The 19,070-nt window shown below is 47.5% G+C and overlaps 1 long non-coding RNA gene across 2 annotated transcripts; it reads left to right on the forward strand.

The window, feature by feature from the left end:
• Nucleotides 1-473: 473 nt before the first annotated feature.
• On the forward strand, nucleotides 474-3,848 carry LOC129051074 (uncharacterized). 2 transcript variants are annotated; one of them, XR_008515107.2, is made up of 4 exons: nucleotides 474-1,855; nucleotides 2,131-2,199; nucleotides 2,572-2,683; nucleotides 3,089-3,847. It is a non-coding gene; the product is annotated as an uncharacterized LOC129051074 (long non-coding RNA). The 2 variants fall into 2 exon arrangements; XR_010137955.1 differs by having other exon boundaries at nucleotides 2,572-3,848.
• Nucleotides 3,849-19,070: the final 15,222 nt, after the last annotated feature.

The following is a 19,070-nucleotide window of genomic DNA, read 5'->3' on the forward strand; positions in this document are numbered from 1 at the left end:
ACTAGTAACATTGCTCTTCCTGTACTCCTACGAGACCCCCTCGTATGCTTGTGGATGAGATATTGTGAAGATGTGATGACTGAGAAAGCAGCAGCCATTTTGTGGCCATGAGGTGACAAGCTCAAATAAGAAAAGCCAACAAAATGGTGGGGGAAGGGGAGATGTTTTAAGAAGCCTGAGTTCTTGATGACACAATTGAGCTGTTAAACAAACTCGGGAGGACCACCTGTTTAAATTTACTTATTTATCTATTTATTTATTTGAGACAAGGTCTCGCTCTGTTGCCCAGGCTGGAGTGCAGTGGCATGATCACAGCTCACTGTAGGCTTGACTTCCTGGGCTGAAGCAATCCTCCTGCCTCAGCATCTGAAGTAGCTGGAACTACAGGCTACTAAAAAAAAAAAATATATATATATATATATATATATATATATATATATATATATATATGGGCTAGGCACAGTGGCTTATGCCTGTAATCCCCAGCACTTTGGGAGGCCGAGGTGGGTGGATCACGAGGTCAAGAGATCGAGACCATCCTGGCCAACATGGTGAAACCCTGTCTCTACTAAAAATACAAAAATTAGCTGGGCGTGGTGGCATGCACCTGTAGTCCCAGCTACTTGGGCGGCTGAAGGAAGAGAATCACTTAAACCTGGGAGACGGAGATTGCAGTGAGCTGAGATCACACCACTGCACTCCAGCCTGGAGCAGGGACCACTCCAGCCTGGCGACAGAGCGAGACTCTGTCTAAAAAAAAAAAAAAATTGTAGAGACAGGGTCTCACTATGTTGCCCAGGTTGGTCTCACACTCTTGGGCTCAAGCAGTCCTCCGACCTTGGCCTCTCCAAGTGCTGGGATTACAGGCGTGAGCCACCAGGCCTGGCTTGGATTTATTTACTTTCTCAGTTTTAAGGACTAATTATTATTACAAGAGGTGAATATGCCATAATTTATTTAATTGTACATCATTTTTTAATTGATACAGATAAGCTGTGACACTTTGTTCATCTTTATGTTTATATCCATGGGATAGATCCCTGGCAGAGCACCTTGCTGATCAAATGGTAACAACTCTTTAAGGCTCATCATTCATACTAGCCCCCAGTTAACCCAGCTAACCCAGGGACTGGCATATTGTAGAGGTTCAATGAGCCAGTGTCTGAAAGGCTAACCTCAACCTCGCCCCTCCTGTAGCACTTCCCCAGTTCTGCTGTCTCCATCCAGGGCATAGTTTTCTCTTGGGCTGTGCTTCTTACGATTCTCTGGCATTACTGTCCATGGCACATCTATGGTGTCGGAACAGCTGGGGAGGCTATCAGAAGGTTCCACTCCATGGGAGAAAGGCTTTATCTACAGATCTGCCCTTGTGAGAAGGCACCAGCTAACCCAGTCTCAGGGTGATGCCAGCATCTCACCTCCTCTCACTGTGGAAACCATTTCCCCACCAAGGGAGCAACTGAAGCATTCTTGTGAATAGCCTGAAGCTTTGTGGTGAGCTGAAGCTGTCCTGGTTTGTGCAATGCACGGCATGACACCAATATCATGATTAAAAATTTTCCCCTTCAGAGAGGATCAGGAAAAAAACTAATGGGTACTAGGCTTAATATCTAGGTGACAAAATGATCTGTATAACAAACTCCCATGACATGAGTTTACCTATGTAACAAGCCTGCACATGTACCCCTGAACTTAAAAGTTAAAAAAAATGAAAAAAGAAACAAAATTCCCCCTCAGTCTCCCCAAGTTTGTATTTTCTAATACCCCAAGGCTGCCTGTAAAGAGAAGAGATGGCTGAGAACACAGAAGGAGGCAGCAGCTACAAGTCCTGAGTTCAGTTCTATCCGGCCGCCACGTGAGCTCACACTCTGCCCAGCATCCTAGGGACCCCTGCAGCTGCCCTTGCTGTCCTTTTCTTCACTGAGTCCCTCTGCCCCAAGACTTGCTCTGCCCTGTGTGAATTTGTCTTTTGCTCTTGTGCCCCCACTGTCTGGCCATGGCTTGGACCCCACTGCCCAAGTCTATCCCTGAGACCTCCAAGTAGAGAACTTCAGAGCGATTTCAGGGACCATTTCCCGAGGAGGATTTGTCTTCCTAAGAGGTTTCAGCAACTCTACTCTCCTGCTCTAGGAGACAGAGGGAGAGTGAGTCCCATTCTACGGATGAGAAGATGGAGGCCCACAGGGATTTTCACAAGAGGTAGGATGTGGGTCCAATTTGTTCTCAGTGGTGTGGCCTTGGCTGTCCTTATGAATTCAGATGGAACTCCCCAAGGAGAGATGGGATGAGAAATAGTTTGTTCAGAAAACTAAATTTCCAGTAAAGAGACATAGAGACCCAGAACGAAGACAGACAGAGAATGAGAAACACCAAAAGAGAGAAAGATGCGGAAATTAAAATGTCAGGGAAAAGAAGAAATGCCAGCTTCCTTCTGGATCTCTTTGTCTCCACATCCCCACTGCTCGGCAGTGATGTCTCCCGGTTCTTCCTGAGTCCCAAGGAAAGGGACCAGGAGCATCTGGCTTGCCTTGTGAACAATGACTTGGGATCTTTCTGTCTTGTCTTTTGCAGTTGGTACCAACAAAGATTTCTGAAGCTTCGTCTATATCTCTGGGGAGATTCTGCAAAAGTTCATAGTTGACTATTCTGAAACCAGCCCCCAGTGCCCCAAGCCAGGTGTCATGTAAGTGCCAGTGCTCCTGCCCACCCCTCGGGAGGGAGGCTGGGAGGTCTGGGGTGAGGTCCCCTCAGAGTACTCAGCTCTCTAAGGCCCATCAAGGTGAAGGACTCCAGGGCAGGCCCCTGCAGTGTTTTCTGACCTGGCCTGGGGCCTGCAGAGTCCTGAAGGGCCTGCCCATGGGCAGAGGGAAGAGAGAAGACTTGACAACAGGAAGTTTGCTTCCTGAGGAACCCCATCTGAGACACTTGGGGAAGGCCCATGAACCCCGAAGTTAAGGGGAAATTTTACAGGCGAGAGGACAGGCCCTGAGATACCTGGGACAGAGAAGGACGCAGGGGCCACAGGATTCCCCTGATGAATTCATCAGTTCTTAACTCTTCCTTCCTTCTCCACGGCCTCCTAACCAAGAGAGGCTGGCAGATCTGTGCTGACCCCAATAAGAAATGGGTCCAGAAATACATCAGCGACCTGAAGCTGGATGCCTGAGGGACCTGGAAGCTGTGAGGACCCAGTGACCTTGGTGGGCCCAGGAGGGAGCAGGAGCCTGAGCCAGGGCAATGACCCTGCCACCCTGGAGGCCACCTCTTCTAAGAGTCCCATCTGCTATGCCCAGCCACATTAACTAACTTTAATCTTAGTTCATGCATCACATTTCATTTTGAAATTGATTTCTATTGTTCAGCTGCATTATGAAATTAGTATTTTCTCTGACATCTCATGACATTGTCTATCACCCTTTCCCCTTTCCCTTCAACTCTTCGCACATTCAATGTGTGGATCAATCAGTGTGATTACCTTTCTCAGCAGACATTATGCCATATGTATCAAATGACAAATCCTTATTAATGGTTTTGCTCAGCATCACCTTTTAATATATTGGCAGCACTTATATAAAAGGTAAACCAGCATTCTCCTTGTGACGACTCTATTTTGTTTCACTAATCGGAATCACAGATTGACAGGAATTCTGGGGGAGGAGTAGGGAAATATGAAAAGGGGCAGAAACCACAAGATAGGGACCGAGTACTTCTACAGTCATACCAGATGTTTCCCTGGAGATACTTTCCCGAAAAGTTGAAACAGACACTATTATTTTATGAACCATATTGTAACTGAAATGTGAGAGAAAAATTTTCTACTGAAATGAATACCAAGATGACACTGCAATGCATATTTATGCACACAAGTTCATTTTTATAAATGAAGCTTTCCTCAGAATGATGGCTAACATCTGTTGAGGCCTTACCAAGTGCTGGGTTTTGGGCTAAGTACTTATATTAGTGAAAGTCTAGCAAACACTGCCCACAGTCTAGCAAGGACTCCTTACCTGGAAGTTGCTGAAAGCCTTGGTCATGTTATCTTTGTTCTCCACTCTGCTTCTGGGGAGGATGTTTTCCATGACTATCTGAGATGAGGCTTGGGGCTGGGTGGCCAGAGTTAGCAAATAAAAATACAGAATGGATACTTTTTAGTGTAAGTACATCCCATGCAATATTTGGGACCTACTCGTACAAAAAATGATTTGTTCTTTATCTGAAACTCGAATTTAACAGGGTATCCTAAACTGTATCTGGCAACCCTCTGAAGAAGGAATACCGCTTATAGAGGTGTCTGTTTCCTGTTGGAGATGTCTGTCGATTGGCTTACGTGTGGAACAGGGCTTCTCAACCTTGAATTCACATTAGAATCACTTAGGAGAGTTTTAAAAATTCCAATGCCAGGGCCTCACCTCCAAAGTTATGAATTTAATTGGACTGATGTGGGGCCTGGCATCAGTAATTTAAAAACTCCCCAGGGGATGTTAATGCACAGCCGAGTTTGAGAACCACTGTTGGTGTGGGGTCATAGGCTGGTTTTAACCACCGTTAGGGTTTCAGAGGCAATGCAACTCTGTTCCAATTTTTGAAGGCATCTGATCTACTTACTTTTGGTTCATTCCATTGGATGGTTAATCATAAGCAGAAAATCCATCAGATACAGTTATTTCTAGAACTGGGTTTTTACCACGTCTCTTCCAGCACAGCACTGGGAGCTCTGTGGTCATCCCTTCCACCGCCCACCGGCTCCCCAGTGTATTGACTCCACATTGCCCCCTGCTGGTGAAACAAGTGCGAAGGTCAGCCTCTTTAGCTCCCTGCCTCTGATGAATACAATCGCACCTTCAGAAAGAGCAAGACTGTTCATTGTGATGGTTGATTTTATGCGTCAACTGGACTAAGCTAAGGGATACCCAGATAGCTGATAAACATCATTTCTGAGTGTGTCTGTGCGGTGTTGCAGAAGAGATTAGCATCAGAAGACTAAAGAAGATCTGCCCTCACCAATGCAGGCAGTCATCATCCAATTCACTGAGGTCCCAAATAGAACAAAAAGGACAAGGAAGGGTGACTTTGCTGTCTGCGTTTGAACTGGGACATCCATCTTTTCCTGCCCTCTGACATCCACGCTTCCGATTCTTGAGCCTTCAGACTCAGACAGGGACTTGTACCATCACCTCCCCTTCTTGACCCCTTCTCAGGTCTGTGGACTTGGACCAGGACTGACAACTTCGGCTGCCCTGGTTCTCAGGCCTTCAGACCAAATCACATCACTGGCTTTCCTGGTTCTCCAGCTTGCAGATGGCAGGACTTCTTGGCTTCCATAATTGTGGGAGCCAATTCCCCTAATAAATATCTTGGTATTTGTATCTATACCAACATTGGTATCCAATCTATATCTATAGAGAGAAATAGCCTATTGTTTCTGTTTTTCTGGATGACCAACTAATACATTCATTTTACTATCAAGATGAATATTTACAAGGAGGGATCTGAGAAGGAGGTGGATTGGGCTGCTTCAGGGCCTGCTTGCCTGTCCTGCCTAATCTCTCACCTCCTCATTTCTGCTTATATTAACATTAGCTTGGAGTGGAGAACTCTGCTTTTCTAGTCCTGCAAGCTCCAGATCACTGGATTCTTAATCAGCTTGGTTTTCAGGCAGCAAGCAGAAAGTACGTTTTTTTAAAAAATCTACATTTTTTCCCCTTCTCTGCTATCAGATGAATCAGTTTCAGAGTAAGTTAATTTCTTTCTTAATGGGCCTTACTAAGACCAATGCAAGAAACAGTCTCCAATACCCTGCATTTTCCTTTTTGATAAAACCTTGGCTGGAAGATGGCCTTAGAATATATAACAGGCCATGGAGGTAACCAGCTGTTTTGCTAACTAGAGGTGTCCCCACTGACTTTGACCTTAGCTACTGCCTTCAATCAGTTCCATGTTTGGGGACCTATTACTTACAACATTGCAGTCTATATTAGTTAGGGATGGTTTAAGTCACAGTGTCAGAAAAGTAACTCAGTCTGGCTTAAATGATAAAGGGAACTTGTTAGTTCACGTAACTGAAGCTTCAACAAATAGAATTAGCTTCGGGCAAAACTTGATTCAGTTGGGCTTGTTTTGCCATTGACTATACATGTCTTTCTGAATTTCTGATCTCCCTACATTTGAGAGCTTCATCCTAGAACGAAGTTACTATATTCATCCTCATTACTCTATTGGCAGAATAGCTTCCAGAAACTTCCAGAGCAATGTGGATTGGGAAGATAATGTCTGTATCCTCATATTTTGAGCCAAGAGCCTGAGTTCCACTTTTATTGGTCTGGCGGGCTTGGATTAAGAGCCCATCTCTTAACCCAGGGGTCAGCAAACTATGGCCATTGGGCCCAATTTGACCTACTACCTGTTTTTGTATGGCCTGCAAGCTAAGAAGTTTTTACATTTTAAGTGATTGAAAACAACCAAAAGAAGAATATTTTGAGAAATATGAAAATTGTATGAAATTTGAGTTTTAGTGCCCATAAAAAAGTTTTATTGGAATGCAGTTGGGCTTATTTGTTTGTATATTTTTTACAGCCCACAGTCTAGCAAGGACTCCTTACCTGGAAGGTATCATATTTTCATACGACAAAGCAGAGCTGAGTAGTTGTGAAAGACACTGTAAGACCCACAAAACCTGAAGTAGTTTCCATTTGGTCCTTTACAGAGCAAGTTTGCCAGCCTATATCTTAATTCATCTTTGTGGCCAGGGAGGTGGATTTACTGATTCTTTTGAGCTGATCAGTGTCTATAATAAGCAATGTTGATGGGCTCAAAACCACACAAACTACCAGAGGGGTTGCTTTTCCAAAGAATCATTTAAGGATAAAAGAGGAAGAGAGAGAAAGACCTTGGAACCCAACTAGTATCTACCAAATGTATGTAACTTTCTCATATTAATTCTGTCTTGATATGTGCAGACGACCAATCCCCTGCCTGTGATGACATCACACCAGACATGTTTTTCCCAAATTGGGGGTTCAATCCAGACTCTCCTGTTATATGCCAGTTGTCTTAGGGATTTTCTCACTTTATTCAACACTATACTCAATTTTTACATTAATAACGCAGTAATAATATACCCCTTTGCCATTCTGTATTTTCCTGAATTATTTTACTGGTTGTAAAAGGATTTTGATTGGGATATACCCTGTTGCCCCAAATGATGGCTAGTTCGCAAATCTGAGGCTAAGTTTTCATTATAGACTTTATATTCTAAACTAAGTCACTAACAACTGGGGCCAGACAATCCTTCCAGGGCATTGTAGACGTAGGAAGAGGAAAGAAAGTGGCCACCCTAGTGGGTTCCACCTTTGTGAAGGAGAGGTCTTTACTTCTAACTGCTCTTGAAGCCCAGTGAAGGGGTCTCCAGAGGGTAACTTGTACAAACTGGAAGTGCCTGCAAACAAGGCAACTCCTTTTCCAGTTGGATGTCAGCTTACACAGTGAACCTCATGATTTGCCTGAGCCAAAATTAGCAGGGGAAAAGAAAACAGGAGATAGGAACCAAAGCAGGGAAAAGGATTGTTGGAGGCTGCTCTCCCACCACATGGAATGAGCTTTCCATTGGCCGAATGATCCTGTGGAAGGGAGCTGGGCTCGAGCCATCCTCCCAGTGACACTCCACACAGGTTGGGGGAATCACATGTCCCATTTTGTCTGGGAAGTGACCCAGTTTATGCCAGTTGTGCCAGCATAATTATTAATAATATCCCCTTTGAGTCTTAAAGTGCTCATCCTACCAATAGGAGATCCACTGCTTAGCTTACAAGGATCTTAGCAGTAGCAGGTGGGGTGGTCTCAGGGCTGCTGTCTATAAAGGCCCCTGGACGTCTGGGCAAGAGGGTGCTGAAAGCTAGTCTGCCCATCACCTGTAAGGTCTTGCACTCCCACAGGGCTAGGTTGCTTCATGGTGCTTTTGTGTAACATGCTCAACGGTGTCTTCCAGGCTAGCAAAGGCCCAGGGTATGCTGCCAGTGGTGTGAGCAGAAGAAAGAGGTGGAAGATGTTGGGCAAGGGTGGGATCTCTCACCTAAGAAACTATGCAGAGAGAGGACCCTCAGGAACGCCCATCAGTCTGAGGAAAATATACATGCATTGCCCATAATTTCAATATTTTTTAAAAAGATGCAGGGATAACATAGCAGTGGGGGCAGGGACTACATCTGTAGGTAGTTAAAAGAATTTTTTCTCTCTCTCTTTTAAAAATTTAAATTAAAAAAATTTCTTTTAGAGACAGGATCTTGCTCTGTCACCCAGACTGGGGTACAGTGGTGTGATCACAACCCACTGCAGACTAGAACTTCTGGGCTCAAGCAATCCTCCTGCTTCAGCCCCCTGAGTAGCTAGGACTATAGCTGCACACTACCATGCCTGCTAAGTTAAAAAAAATTTTTTTTGTGGAGACTGGGTCTCACTGTGTTGCCCAGGCTGGTTTCCAACTCCTGGCCTCAAGTATTCCTCTGGCCCTGGCCTCCCAAAGCACTGAGATTACAGGCACAAGCCACCACATCCAGCAACATTTTCTCCTTATATTACCCCCACACAAACCACCCCTCTTCCCGCCATACCAGAGGAGTTAAAAAGAGAAGGAAGGTGAGCATCTCTGAACCAAACTAAAGCTTCATCGCACTCCAACTCCCTGAGCTGTTTTTCTCTGGTTGAGGGCGGGGAGAAAGGAAGAAGTAGAAATGTTATTTAAATCGAATTCAATATTAGAGTTCTAAACTGAAGGAATTTTAATAACTGGATGTGACCAAAACATGATGGGATCTCTCCAAGATGTTAAGGTAGAGCTGATGATTGGAGAACAGTTAAGCATTTTATGTTTATACTCTATAACAGTAAGGATAGTATAGGTTGTACCCAGATAACAAACAAACCCCCAATGGAATAACAAGGTAAAAGTTTTCCACTCACACAAAATCTGATGTGGGCTAGATCACTGGTTCTCAAAATTTGGTTGCATCAGAATCCTGTGGTGGGCTTGTTTAAACACAGATTCGTGGGTTCCACCTGAGACTCTGATACTACAGGTCTTGGGTAAGGCTCAAGATTCTGCCTTTCTAATGAGATTTCAGGTGATGCTGATGCTGCTGACCCATGAACTACACTCTGAGCAGTGCTGATCCTAGAGCAGCTCTCCTCCAGGTGGTGACTCGGGAATTCAGGCTGCTTCCATCCTGTAGCTGTAGATTCTGGAATGAGAAAGAAGACAGAAAAGGCATACTGCTTTTAACTGTCTTGGTCCAGAAGTGACATGCTTCACTTAATCTTACAGTTCACTGGCCAGAATTAGCCACAAGAGCCCAATGCAAATGCCATGAAGGGGATCACGTGGACTATTTAGTGAGCACTGCTTTGTCTGTCACTTACCCTTAAAAAAGAGATTAACCAAGGAAAGAGGCCCAGCCAATGTGAACTTGCAGTCTATTAGAATCTTTTGCTTTTCCTTTCCCCTGATTATAATAGGCTGTCAGTTTAGTATTCATCTAATATATGAAGGATTTATGCAATATTCATGTTGTTGAGATGTGAAATAAATCCTAGATCTATTTGAAATATTTTAAAGTTCATGGGCCAATGGTGCCAGTCATCAGATGTTGAGAGCCCTTAGGGGAAGAAAGGATAAGACTCTATGGCTTCATCAAGGCAGAGGTTGCTACTATCATGATTCCGGATAATGCCCCCACATTTGCCCTAGCTGGTTTGCTATGATGGGCTAGAGGAGGAATATCTCAAAATTGGAAGGGATTATAAAATATTGCATGAGAGAAGCTATTTATGCAGGTGTGTGTGTCTTTCTCTCTCTCTCTCTCTCTGTGTGTGTGTGTGTGTGTGTGTGTGTGTGTGTAGAGAGAGAGAGTCCAAATGTACTCTTTGGATCTAGACAGGACACGTTTGTTGCCTTGATCTCTTGAAACAATAGGTAACATAACAGCAGCAAACATTCCTGAAGTTCTCTGAACTAGACTGAAATCTGCAAAGCTCGTGCCCCGGGGACCCAGAGCAAGTGGTTCGAGAGAAGTAAGAGAGAACCAGTTTTTAGCGCAAGCCCCAACTTCTCAAATCTTGGTTTTTGAATTAAAAATCTCATACTCATATTTATGAAAATCAAAGCACAGATAATGGAAAATGAAAAGTGGAGCTCCTCATTTCTTAAAAATCATGGTTGCCAGGGAAATCACATTTAATAGATTTAATCACATCAAATGTTCTTCTTATGTTTATGTAAATATATATAGCTTTTACCAAGGCAAATATTATTAGATGTACAGTTATATAATAAATATGTGGTAATACAGATATTGGTATAGAGATACACATATCAAATGTATATTCTATATACATAGTTTTACATTACTATCATAGATACCTTTCATTTCAGTATGTATATCTACTTTATTTTCAGTAATTTCATGTTTATTATGTGGCTATACCATCATGGTTTAAACTATTCATATTTTAAAGAATTTATTTCTATTGGTTGTTTTTACAAACAGAGCTGCAAACAACAGCAATGTGCCAACACTTTGTGTCTTTTCTTTTGTTTTTTTTTGAGACGGAGTCTCACTCTGTCACACAGGCTGGAGTGCAGTGGCACGATCTCGGCTCACTGCAACCTCTGCCTCCCAGGTTCAAGCAATTCTCTTGCCTCAGCCTCCCAGGTAGCTGGGATTACAGGCGCCTGCCACCATGCCCGGCTAATTTTTGTATTTTAGTAGAGATGAAGTTTCACCGTGTTGGCCAGGCTGGTCTCCAACTCCTGACCTCAAGCTATCTACCTGCCTCGGCCTCTCAAAGTGCAGGGATTATAGGAGTGAGCCACCGTGCTTGGCCCTCCTTTGTTTCTTTAGATAGTGTTTCTTGAAATAGATTCCTAGAAATAAGATAGATTGAAGAGTATATAAATTTTAAATTTTTCTACAGACCGTGTCATTGCTCTTCAAAAATGCTGATTACCAAAATGTCACTTTTTGATACTAAAAAATAGATTATTTAAAACACACAAAGTAAGTAGGGCTTATCAAAAAGTTAATATATTTTGCATTTCTCACAAGTGTGTTGAATTTCTCCCCCTTGCATTGTACAGCAGGAATCCTGACTCAGTCTAACTTTCTTATACTTAAAAAAGTATATACTAAAACATAGGCCAGGAGTTAGCCAACGTTTTCTATAAAAGGCCAGATAGTAAATATTGTTGTCTTTGTGGGCTATATAATCTCTGTTGCAACACTGTGACTCCACCTTTGTCTTAGGAAAGCTGCGATAGATAATACATAAAAGGGCGGGAATGGCTCTGTTTCAACAAAACTTTGTTTACAAAACAGGAGTCATACTAGATTTGTTCTGAGGACCATAGTTTCTTAACCTCAGTCTAGGCAATCCGTCAAATAATTCTGCATTCACAATAGAAATCTTGTTGTACATGTTGGCTGACTGTCTTTCCTTTCTCTAATGTTAACCGTCGATTTTGTGGAGCATGGATTCTAGGGAAATAATACCCAGGTAAGAAGTCTATTACCATGTGCGTCTTATTTTTAAAAGAGTGGCTAAATTCTTATTGAGGCCGGGTGCAGTGGCTTATGCCTGTAATCCCAGCACTTCGGGAGGCCTCGGCAGGCAGATCTCTCAAGTTCAGGAGTTCAAGACCAGCCTGGCCAACATGGTGAAGCCCTGTCTCTACTAAAAATACAAAAATTAGTCAGGTGTGTTGGCATGCACCTGTAATCCCAGCTACTTGGGAGGCCGAGGGAGGAGAATCGCTTGAACCCGGGAGGCAGAGGTTGCAGTGAGTTGAGATTGCACCACTGCACTCCAGACTGGGCAACAGAGCAAGACTCCATCTACAAACAAACAAACAAACAAACAAAACTGGGAGACTGAGGTGGGCAGATCACAAGGTCAGAAGTTTGAGACCAGCCTGGCCAATATGGTGAAACCCCGTCTCTACTAAAAATACAAAAATTAGCTGGGCATGGTGGCGGGCATCTATAGTCCCAGCTACTTGGGAGACTGAGGCAGGAGAATTGCTTGAACCCGGGAGGCGAAGGTTGCAGTGAGCTGACATTGTGCCACTGCACTCCAGCCTGGGCAACAGAGCAAGACTCCATCTCAAAAAAAAAAAAAAAGTCTTATTGACAAATTCAGTAGTTTTTTTGTCTTTAGTCTGCATGTGTATCACTTGGGGGGGTTGGTAAAAATCTAGATTCCCACAACCAAACCCAGTTCTCTTGTGAGCATTTTAAACAACCATCCCAGGTGGTTCTGGGCTTCTCAGAGGTTTGCATATTGGTTACATTATTTATTCGCTGCATGACCGTGGACAAGCTGTTTTAACTCTCTGAGCCAACATTTCCTCTTCTATCAAATGGGAATATTAATAATACTTAGCCCTTGGAGACATTGTTAGAATTTGAAGGACAGTGAGTAATTTTTAAGAGAGCTTGACTTGTGAGAAAAATAAACTTAAATGCACGAGTATATATATCAAGCACAAATTTACCTAGTTCATATGCATTATACACTGGGTGCATAATATTTTATAAAATAATCATTGTTTTATGAAATAGTGTTTCATTATTTGGGAAGAGGCATTATTGTCATTTCCTTTCTGCTGACTTCCCCTCTTCAGAGTTTTCTACTCTTCCCCTCCCATCCCACCGCCTTGCTTTGTCACAAAACAAAGCCAATAGAATCACCAACAGTTTAAGACTGGTTTACTCAAAACGAATTCATTGTTTTACATAGCGGAACACAGAAATGATAAATAATGTTCTACAAATATTTGTTGGTTGACAGCTTTGGAACTATGTCCTCTAGAAAAAGCTGAACGTAGCCACCCACCTTGTATGAGAGCCGCAAAGAATAGCCATGTGCCTGAATATATGTCAACCACTGTGTGACTGGAGGGGCTGAGGAAGGGGTGTAGACAGTGTTGTGGGATCCCTTCTGACAAGCAGTCAAGAACACATAGAAATACATTACAAAAATTAAATAATCTAGGTAAGTTGAAATGCATGTTAAGAAGAGTCCCAGAGTGAGGTTGCTTAGGTAGGGGTAGGTTCAGGAACTGAAGGGACGTCCCTAGGGCCTGGGCCCCTGCTTCCTAATCTGCCACAAATGTAACAGTGTCTTGTTGCTTCCAGGTCACTCAGGGATTCAACTCTAAGGTCAATGATGCACTTGGCACCAGAACTCGATGGGGTTGGCACAGACCTGCCAGTCTCAGCCGCTTTCAGTCTGGAAGCTGTTAAAAGACAGAGTTATAAAAATTGAGGAATCAGCAAGGGAATTCCTGGTCCCCTCTCTGTCTTGGCAAGCGTAGGGCCTGTCCACTTGCTCAGGACTCTTTATCCAACCTCAGCTCCCTAGACCTTTCCTCAGTGGCTCAGGGGGTCTCCTCAGGCAGCATTCTCCTGCTAACACTTCCTCCTCTCTTCCCTCTGCTGGGGGCAGCTCTTTCCTGTTTCCTTGCAGACCCCAGGTCAGGCCAGAAAACACATCTCTGGCCCTTCCCTGTGTCCCATCACCAGATAGGACCTCAAAGGCCTGGGGTCCCCAGGATGGCCCTCATACCAGCTGGTGCCCTTGCAGGCTGCCCCCCTCCAAGTCCTGCCTCTCTCCAGAGATGGGCAGGAGCACCAGCCCTTACCTGGCACCAGCTGTGAGTCTCATAATTGCCATCTACCATTTTGCTAAGAGGCTTCTGGGGGTCCTAGGAAAAGCAGCAGACACCTTGGTGCTTGGGGACCTGGGCATTCTGAGGGAAGGAGCAGTGTGACCCTGAGTCATTTTTCACTGGGGACAAGTGAGCCAACTCCTTCTACCCCGTGATAAAATCAGAAGGAAGTAGATGGAGACAGCACTATTCAGGGGATGATTTGGGGATAAGAAAAACTGGCAGGAAGTTGGGGATTTGGGGGTGAGAAGAACTAGCAGGAAGTTGGGGATTTGGGGGTGTGCACAGAAGAGGACAGGGCTTGGGCACTCAGTCACCGGCCCCCTTCTGGGGTCCAAGCTGTGTCCCCTTCTCTCAAGAGGTAAGCCCTGAGTCATGGGAAGACGGAAATGGCAGCTGATGAGAGAGGATGGTTTTTAAGCACCATGGTGTCTTGTTGACTTGCGCATGCTAGGGGTTCTTGGTGGCCACAGGGCTCAGGGTATTTGCAAGAATAGTTCAAGTGCTCACTTGTCTTGGGGCTGTTTATGGGGAAGTGGTTTCCACAGTGAGAGGAGGTGAGATATTGGTGTCACCCCGGACCACACTTAGCTAGTTCCTTCTCACTAAAGCTCTGTAGCCAGATCTATATGCTTTTTAAAAATGTTCCATACTTTATTATTTTATTCTTTCACAATCAATCGGCATACCTCATTTTATAATTAGAAATAGATTTAGTTGGTTTTAATGATCTTTGCTTCTGAGATGCCCCTGGTCTCGTGGGGGCAGGTAGAGAATGTGAACAGGTAATTGTAGCATTTAGCAGACAGTGCTAAGACTCTTAGTAGAAAAAGAAATGAAAGCTCAGAACCTCATGAGGGGAAGAAGTGACCTTCCACCAAGGGATTGGGGAAGGGTTCATGGAAGGGATGGAACTTTAGTTGTGTCTGCATAACTGCCCGGGATTTAGGCATCTATAGAGGGGCGGGCAGTGGAGGCCCAGCTGAGGCAGAGTCCTGGGTGTGACATAGTGGGCTCAGAGGAAACAGGGGGTGCTTCAGTGGAGCTGCAGAGCAGTGGGGGTAAATATGGATAATAAAGCTAAATTGGGACCAAATCAGTACAGGCCTTGAAATCCCCTCAATGGGGTTAGAGTTGATACTGCTGAGCCTCAGCAGTAGAGGAGGGGGCTGCCCTCCTGGCCTTGATCCCGGAAAGGGTCCCAGCAGAGGGAGGCACCAGCAAGGCCTCAGAAGATCTGAGTTGACAGAGGAGGAGGAGGTGTTTCCTCTGCATCAGTGATGCACACCTGCCCCAAGGTGACCAAGGGCCAGGACCACTAAGCCTGGTGAGCACAGAGAAGCCCGGTGGGCATTCTCCAGGCAGAGGATTCCTCCCCACACCCTGCCTCCTTCCTCCCTCCTTCGTCCTGCCCATGTCAAGCATGAGGCATGAGATCATGGCATACCTGAGGAGGCCGGGAAACACCGTTGGCCAATGCCGCGCCTTGGCTTGCAGTGATTCTCCAACCAGGCAGATCATCAGAGTCCCCAAGAAGATTCGCAGCCCTGCTCCAACTCCCTCATCAGCACCACTCAGGACAAGCCTGCTGGTGGGGCTGTTTTACAAGCTCCCTAGCCAACTCAGGCTGGGAAGGCAGGAGGCAGCTTAGGGGGCTGAGGAGGGAGACAGAGAAGCTGAGGGGAGAGAGGGGGCTGCGGCAGGGCCCCCAGCCCCGGGTGGACAAGCCAGAGCCACAGGCTTCAGGGCAGGAGGAAGGAAAAGTAGAGCCCCACTGAGCCAGGACAGAGCAGCCTGGAATCGGGGCAAGCAGGGGCGAAAACTTGGGCAGGACATTCAGCCTCTCTGAGCCTCAGTTTCCTTCTCTGGGAAATGGGAATAACAGCTCTGCCTCACAGGCATATTAGGGGATTCGAGGCCAAATAAATAAAGCACCTGGCAAAGGCTGGTGGCTAGCGTTATGTTTATGAGCAGGTGTTTATAAAGCACCTACTATGTGCCTGGCACTGTGCTGGGCACTCAGACTCGAAGAACAAGACAGAGAAGCCCTGGAGACATAGTCTTCTGGGGGAGAAGGTGGTAAAGACAACCCCAATACACCAATACACTAAAGTCAGGCCACGATGGGGTGCTGGGGCCCTGCAGAGAAACAGAAGGAGCGGGGTTCCTGGGGGAGAACGAATGTCCAGGCCCAGGCTCTGCCCCGTGATGGCTCCCGGGATCTGGGGAAATCTGTGAGTGCCAGGCCCACCTTCAGGGGTCCTCTCCCCTCCTGCATGTTTGACGTCCCTCTTCTGAAGGTGGGGCTGTCATAGCCCTTCACAATCCAACCACAGATCCGCAGCTTCTGCCCCGATGACGGGGTGAAACATTCTGTGCAGTGGGCAGGGCGGGTGTGGACGAACTGTGAGTCCCTCCATGAGTCCCATAGCTGGGTCCCCAGTCCAGCCCAGGCGCATGTCCTCAGCAGCCTGGGCCCACTTGGGGTGCCTGTTCTGCACAAACAAGGGGCCCGGACTCCTGTGTGAGTCTCAGGAAACCCCCAAGAGGGGCTCCCGTTGCCCCCACCCCAAGAATGTGAGCGGGAAGCTGGTGCCCTCAGGGAAGGCTGCGGACCCCAGGGGGGTGTGGGAGAAAGAGTGGGCCTCTCTCAGGGATGTTTCTTCAAATGTTCACTACAGCTCAGGGTGAGGACCGGCCTCTGTCAAGCTCAGTTATCCCCTCGGCTCTGTGCATGTGGGGAGACCTGCCTGGCTCTGCTCCCTCTGTTCCCCTCATCTCCCCAAAACCTTGGTTGCCACAGGAGACCCACACTGCATAAGGGCTGAGGGACTGTTGTCAGTCCCTCAGGTCCCCTCGGGGCAGGCACTGGCTCTCGGGGTCAGGACCGGTGTCTCCTCCTTCCCCTGGACTCAGTGCAAACCAGACGCAGAGCGATGTCATGCCATGGATGGGTGTCCCCCACCACATCCATCTCCCTACAAGACATGCTGCCAGGTCAGCCCCTGCAAGGGGGGTCTGGAGGCAGGCTACCACTGGCATGGGCCTGGCCTGAGAGTCCTACGTGTGTGTCCATCACACGAGACCAGGTGTGGCAGCTCCATAGGGCAACCACAGATCTGCAGCTTCTGCCTTGATGACAGGGGGTGAAACATTCTGTGCAGTGGGCAGGGCGGGTGTGGACGAACTGTGAGTCCCTCACTGAGTCCCATAGCTGGATCCCCAATCCAGCCCAGGCACATGTCCCCAGCATCCTGGGCCCACTTGGGGTCCTTGGACAAAGTCACTCAAGTCTCCCCACCAGCCCCTGGCAACCACTACCTCTACTGGCTTAGCTATCTGGGCACACCGGGCGCCTCCCCCATTCTGGCCTCTTGAGCCTCCCACCCACTCACTTCGTAGAGAAGGGCTTCTTCCCCAGCAGAGGGGCAGAGTCTGGGGCTGTCTCTGGTCCTTCCCACACTCTGACCCCTCCTCACTCACGCCATCAGTAATTGCGGACCCCAGGCTCTACAGGAGGGAGAGATAGTCCTGCCTGGAGCCTGAGGTGGGGGAGGAGGGGGGGCTTTGCTCCTCTTCCCAGCATGGAAGCTGGGCCCACTCCTTTCCTGCGCCTGTCTCCACTATTGACCCCCCAGGCTTCGGGACAAGGGCTGAGTCACTGCTCCTTGGAGCCTCAGTGTCCCCATCCACACAACGAGGCGCCTTCCCCCAGACCCTCCCTGCTTCCGGGGTCTATTCAGATAAATGAAGTCACCCTCCAGAATGAGCCATCTGCAGCCCAGGGCTGGTTCTTCTGGTTGTGGCGGGATGTGTGGTGGGGGCCTGGTGCAAACAGTGCCTCCCTCCTGCCCTCCATGGCGCCACATTTTTTGCCAGAGAGCAGGGAGACATCAGCCTGTGACGTAGCAGAGCCTGCCCTTGTTTTGAGTCGTGCGGATGCCACTGCAGGCGCAAGTCCCCGACTCCAGGCAGCCATCTCCCCTGCAGAGAGAAACACTCTCCCGGAATGTTGGGATGTCGTAGCTCTGAGGTCCAGGGAGGGCCTGTGACCAGCCCAAAGTCACCCATTCCCCAGTGGTCAGTACCCACCCCTATCCCTGGCCTCTGCCAGTCCCAAACCCCCACCAACCCAGGCTTAGAAGGCTCTGGTCACTTCCATTCTCTTCAGGTCTGGGCCCCACCCCCAGCCTCCAGGCACCAGGAGAGAGAGGGTGTTTGGGGGCCCTGGTCTAATTCTGCAGCAGCAGAGACACCACAGGTCCAGCAGTGATGAGGTGGAGGCATCCTCCCCCCACTAACCCCCTGCTTGAAGAAAACCAGGAAAGCAGGCCAACCTGCCTAGCAGTTTCCGGATTTACTAGAAGGAAGATTTCCAGGTGTCAGGTTCACCTCCCACAGACTGCTCCCCACAGCCATGTTTGCTGCCAACAGCAAGAGCTGGGGCTGGTGCTCAGAGGGTGCTGGGAGTGGCTGGAGCAGGACTGTTCCTTCTCATTTTCCTAGGAGGCAGTTTCTACCCTCCCTCACGCCACCCCTGTCCCTAGTGGGGAACCAAAGAGGATCCAGACCGCCAGGGAGAGTGGCACTGCTCCCTGGGCACAGCCACCCCATTGGCAGTGCATCCCCACTCTGCCCCGTCTGCAACCTGAGCAACAGCTGACCATGTGAGGAAAAATCCCTGAGAGAGGCCCCACCCTTTCTCCCATACCTGCCTGGGGTCTGTAGCCTTCCCTGAAAACACCAGCCTCCCGCTCACATTCCCAGGGCAGAGGCAACGGGAGCCCCTCTCAGGGATTTCCTGAGACTCACACAGGTGTCTGGGCCCCAACCACCCAGCCTGCCTCCCCCACCCACCCTCCCTTTGTACTTATCCCAGCCCTCGACCACCTCCTGCCCCATCTAAGGGGAGGTCACAGCCCACAGGACCGGGAGGAGCAACTGATTGAGTGAGTCATCTCTGAGGATTCAGGCTCCCACACCTGAGATCTTCCCATCCATTTATGGATGAGAAAGCAAAGCTCAGTGAGGGGAAGTGACTGCCTAACTTCCCAAGGTCACAGAGCTACTCACAGGGCAAGCAGTGGCCACCTAGGACCACACCTGATACACGGACTCCACCCCGGGTCTAGCGCAGCCTGGACCACCCCCTGAAAATCTCCAGCCCTTGGGAGATGCAAGCACCCCCGTCCAAACTCTCCCTAGACTTACTCTTTATGCTGGTCTAAGCTGACCCCTGACCTGCCAGTTAACAACAGGGGGTAGCCAAGCACCATCTCCCCTCACCCTCACTCCTTCCCATTTCACCCTTTTGTCCCTAGTGCCCACTTCAGGGGCCAGAACAAGGACACAT

The sequence above is a fragment of the Pongo abelii genome, chromosome 19 (assembly GCF_028885655.2).
Source record: "Pongo abelii isolate AG06213 chromosome 19, NHGRI_mPonAbe1-v2.0_pri, whole genome shotgun sequence".
Classification (NCBI taxonomy): Eukaryota; Metazoa; Chordata; class Mammalia; order Primates; family Hominidae; genus Pongo; species Pongo abelii.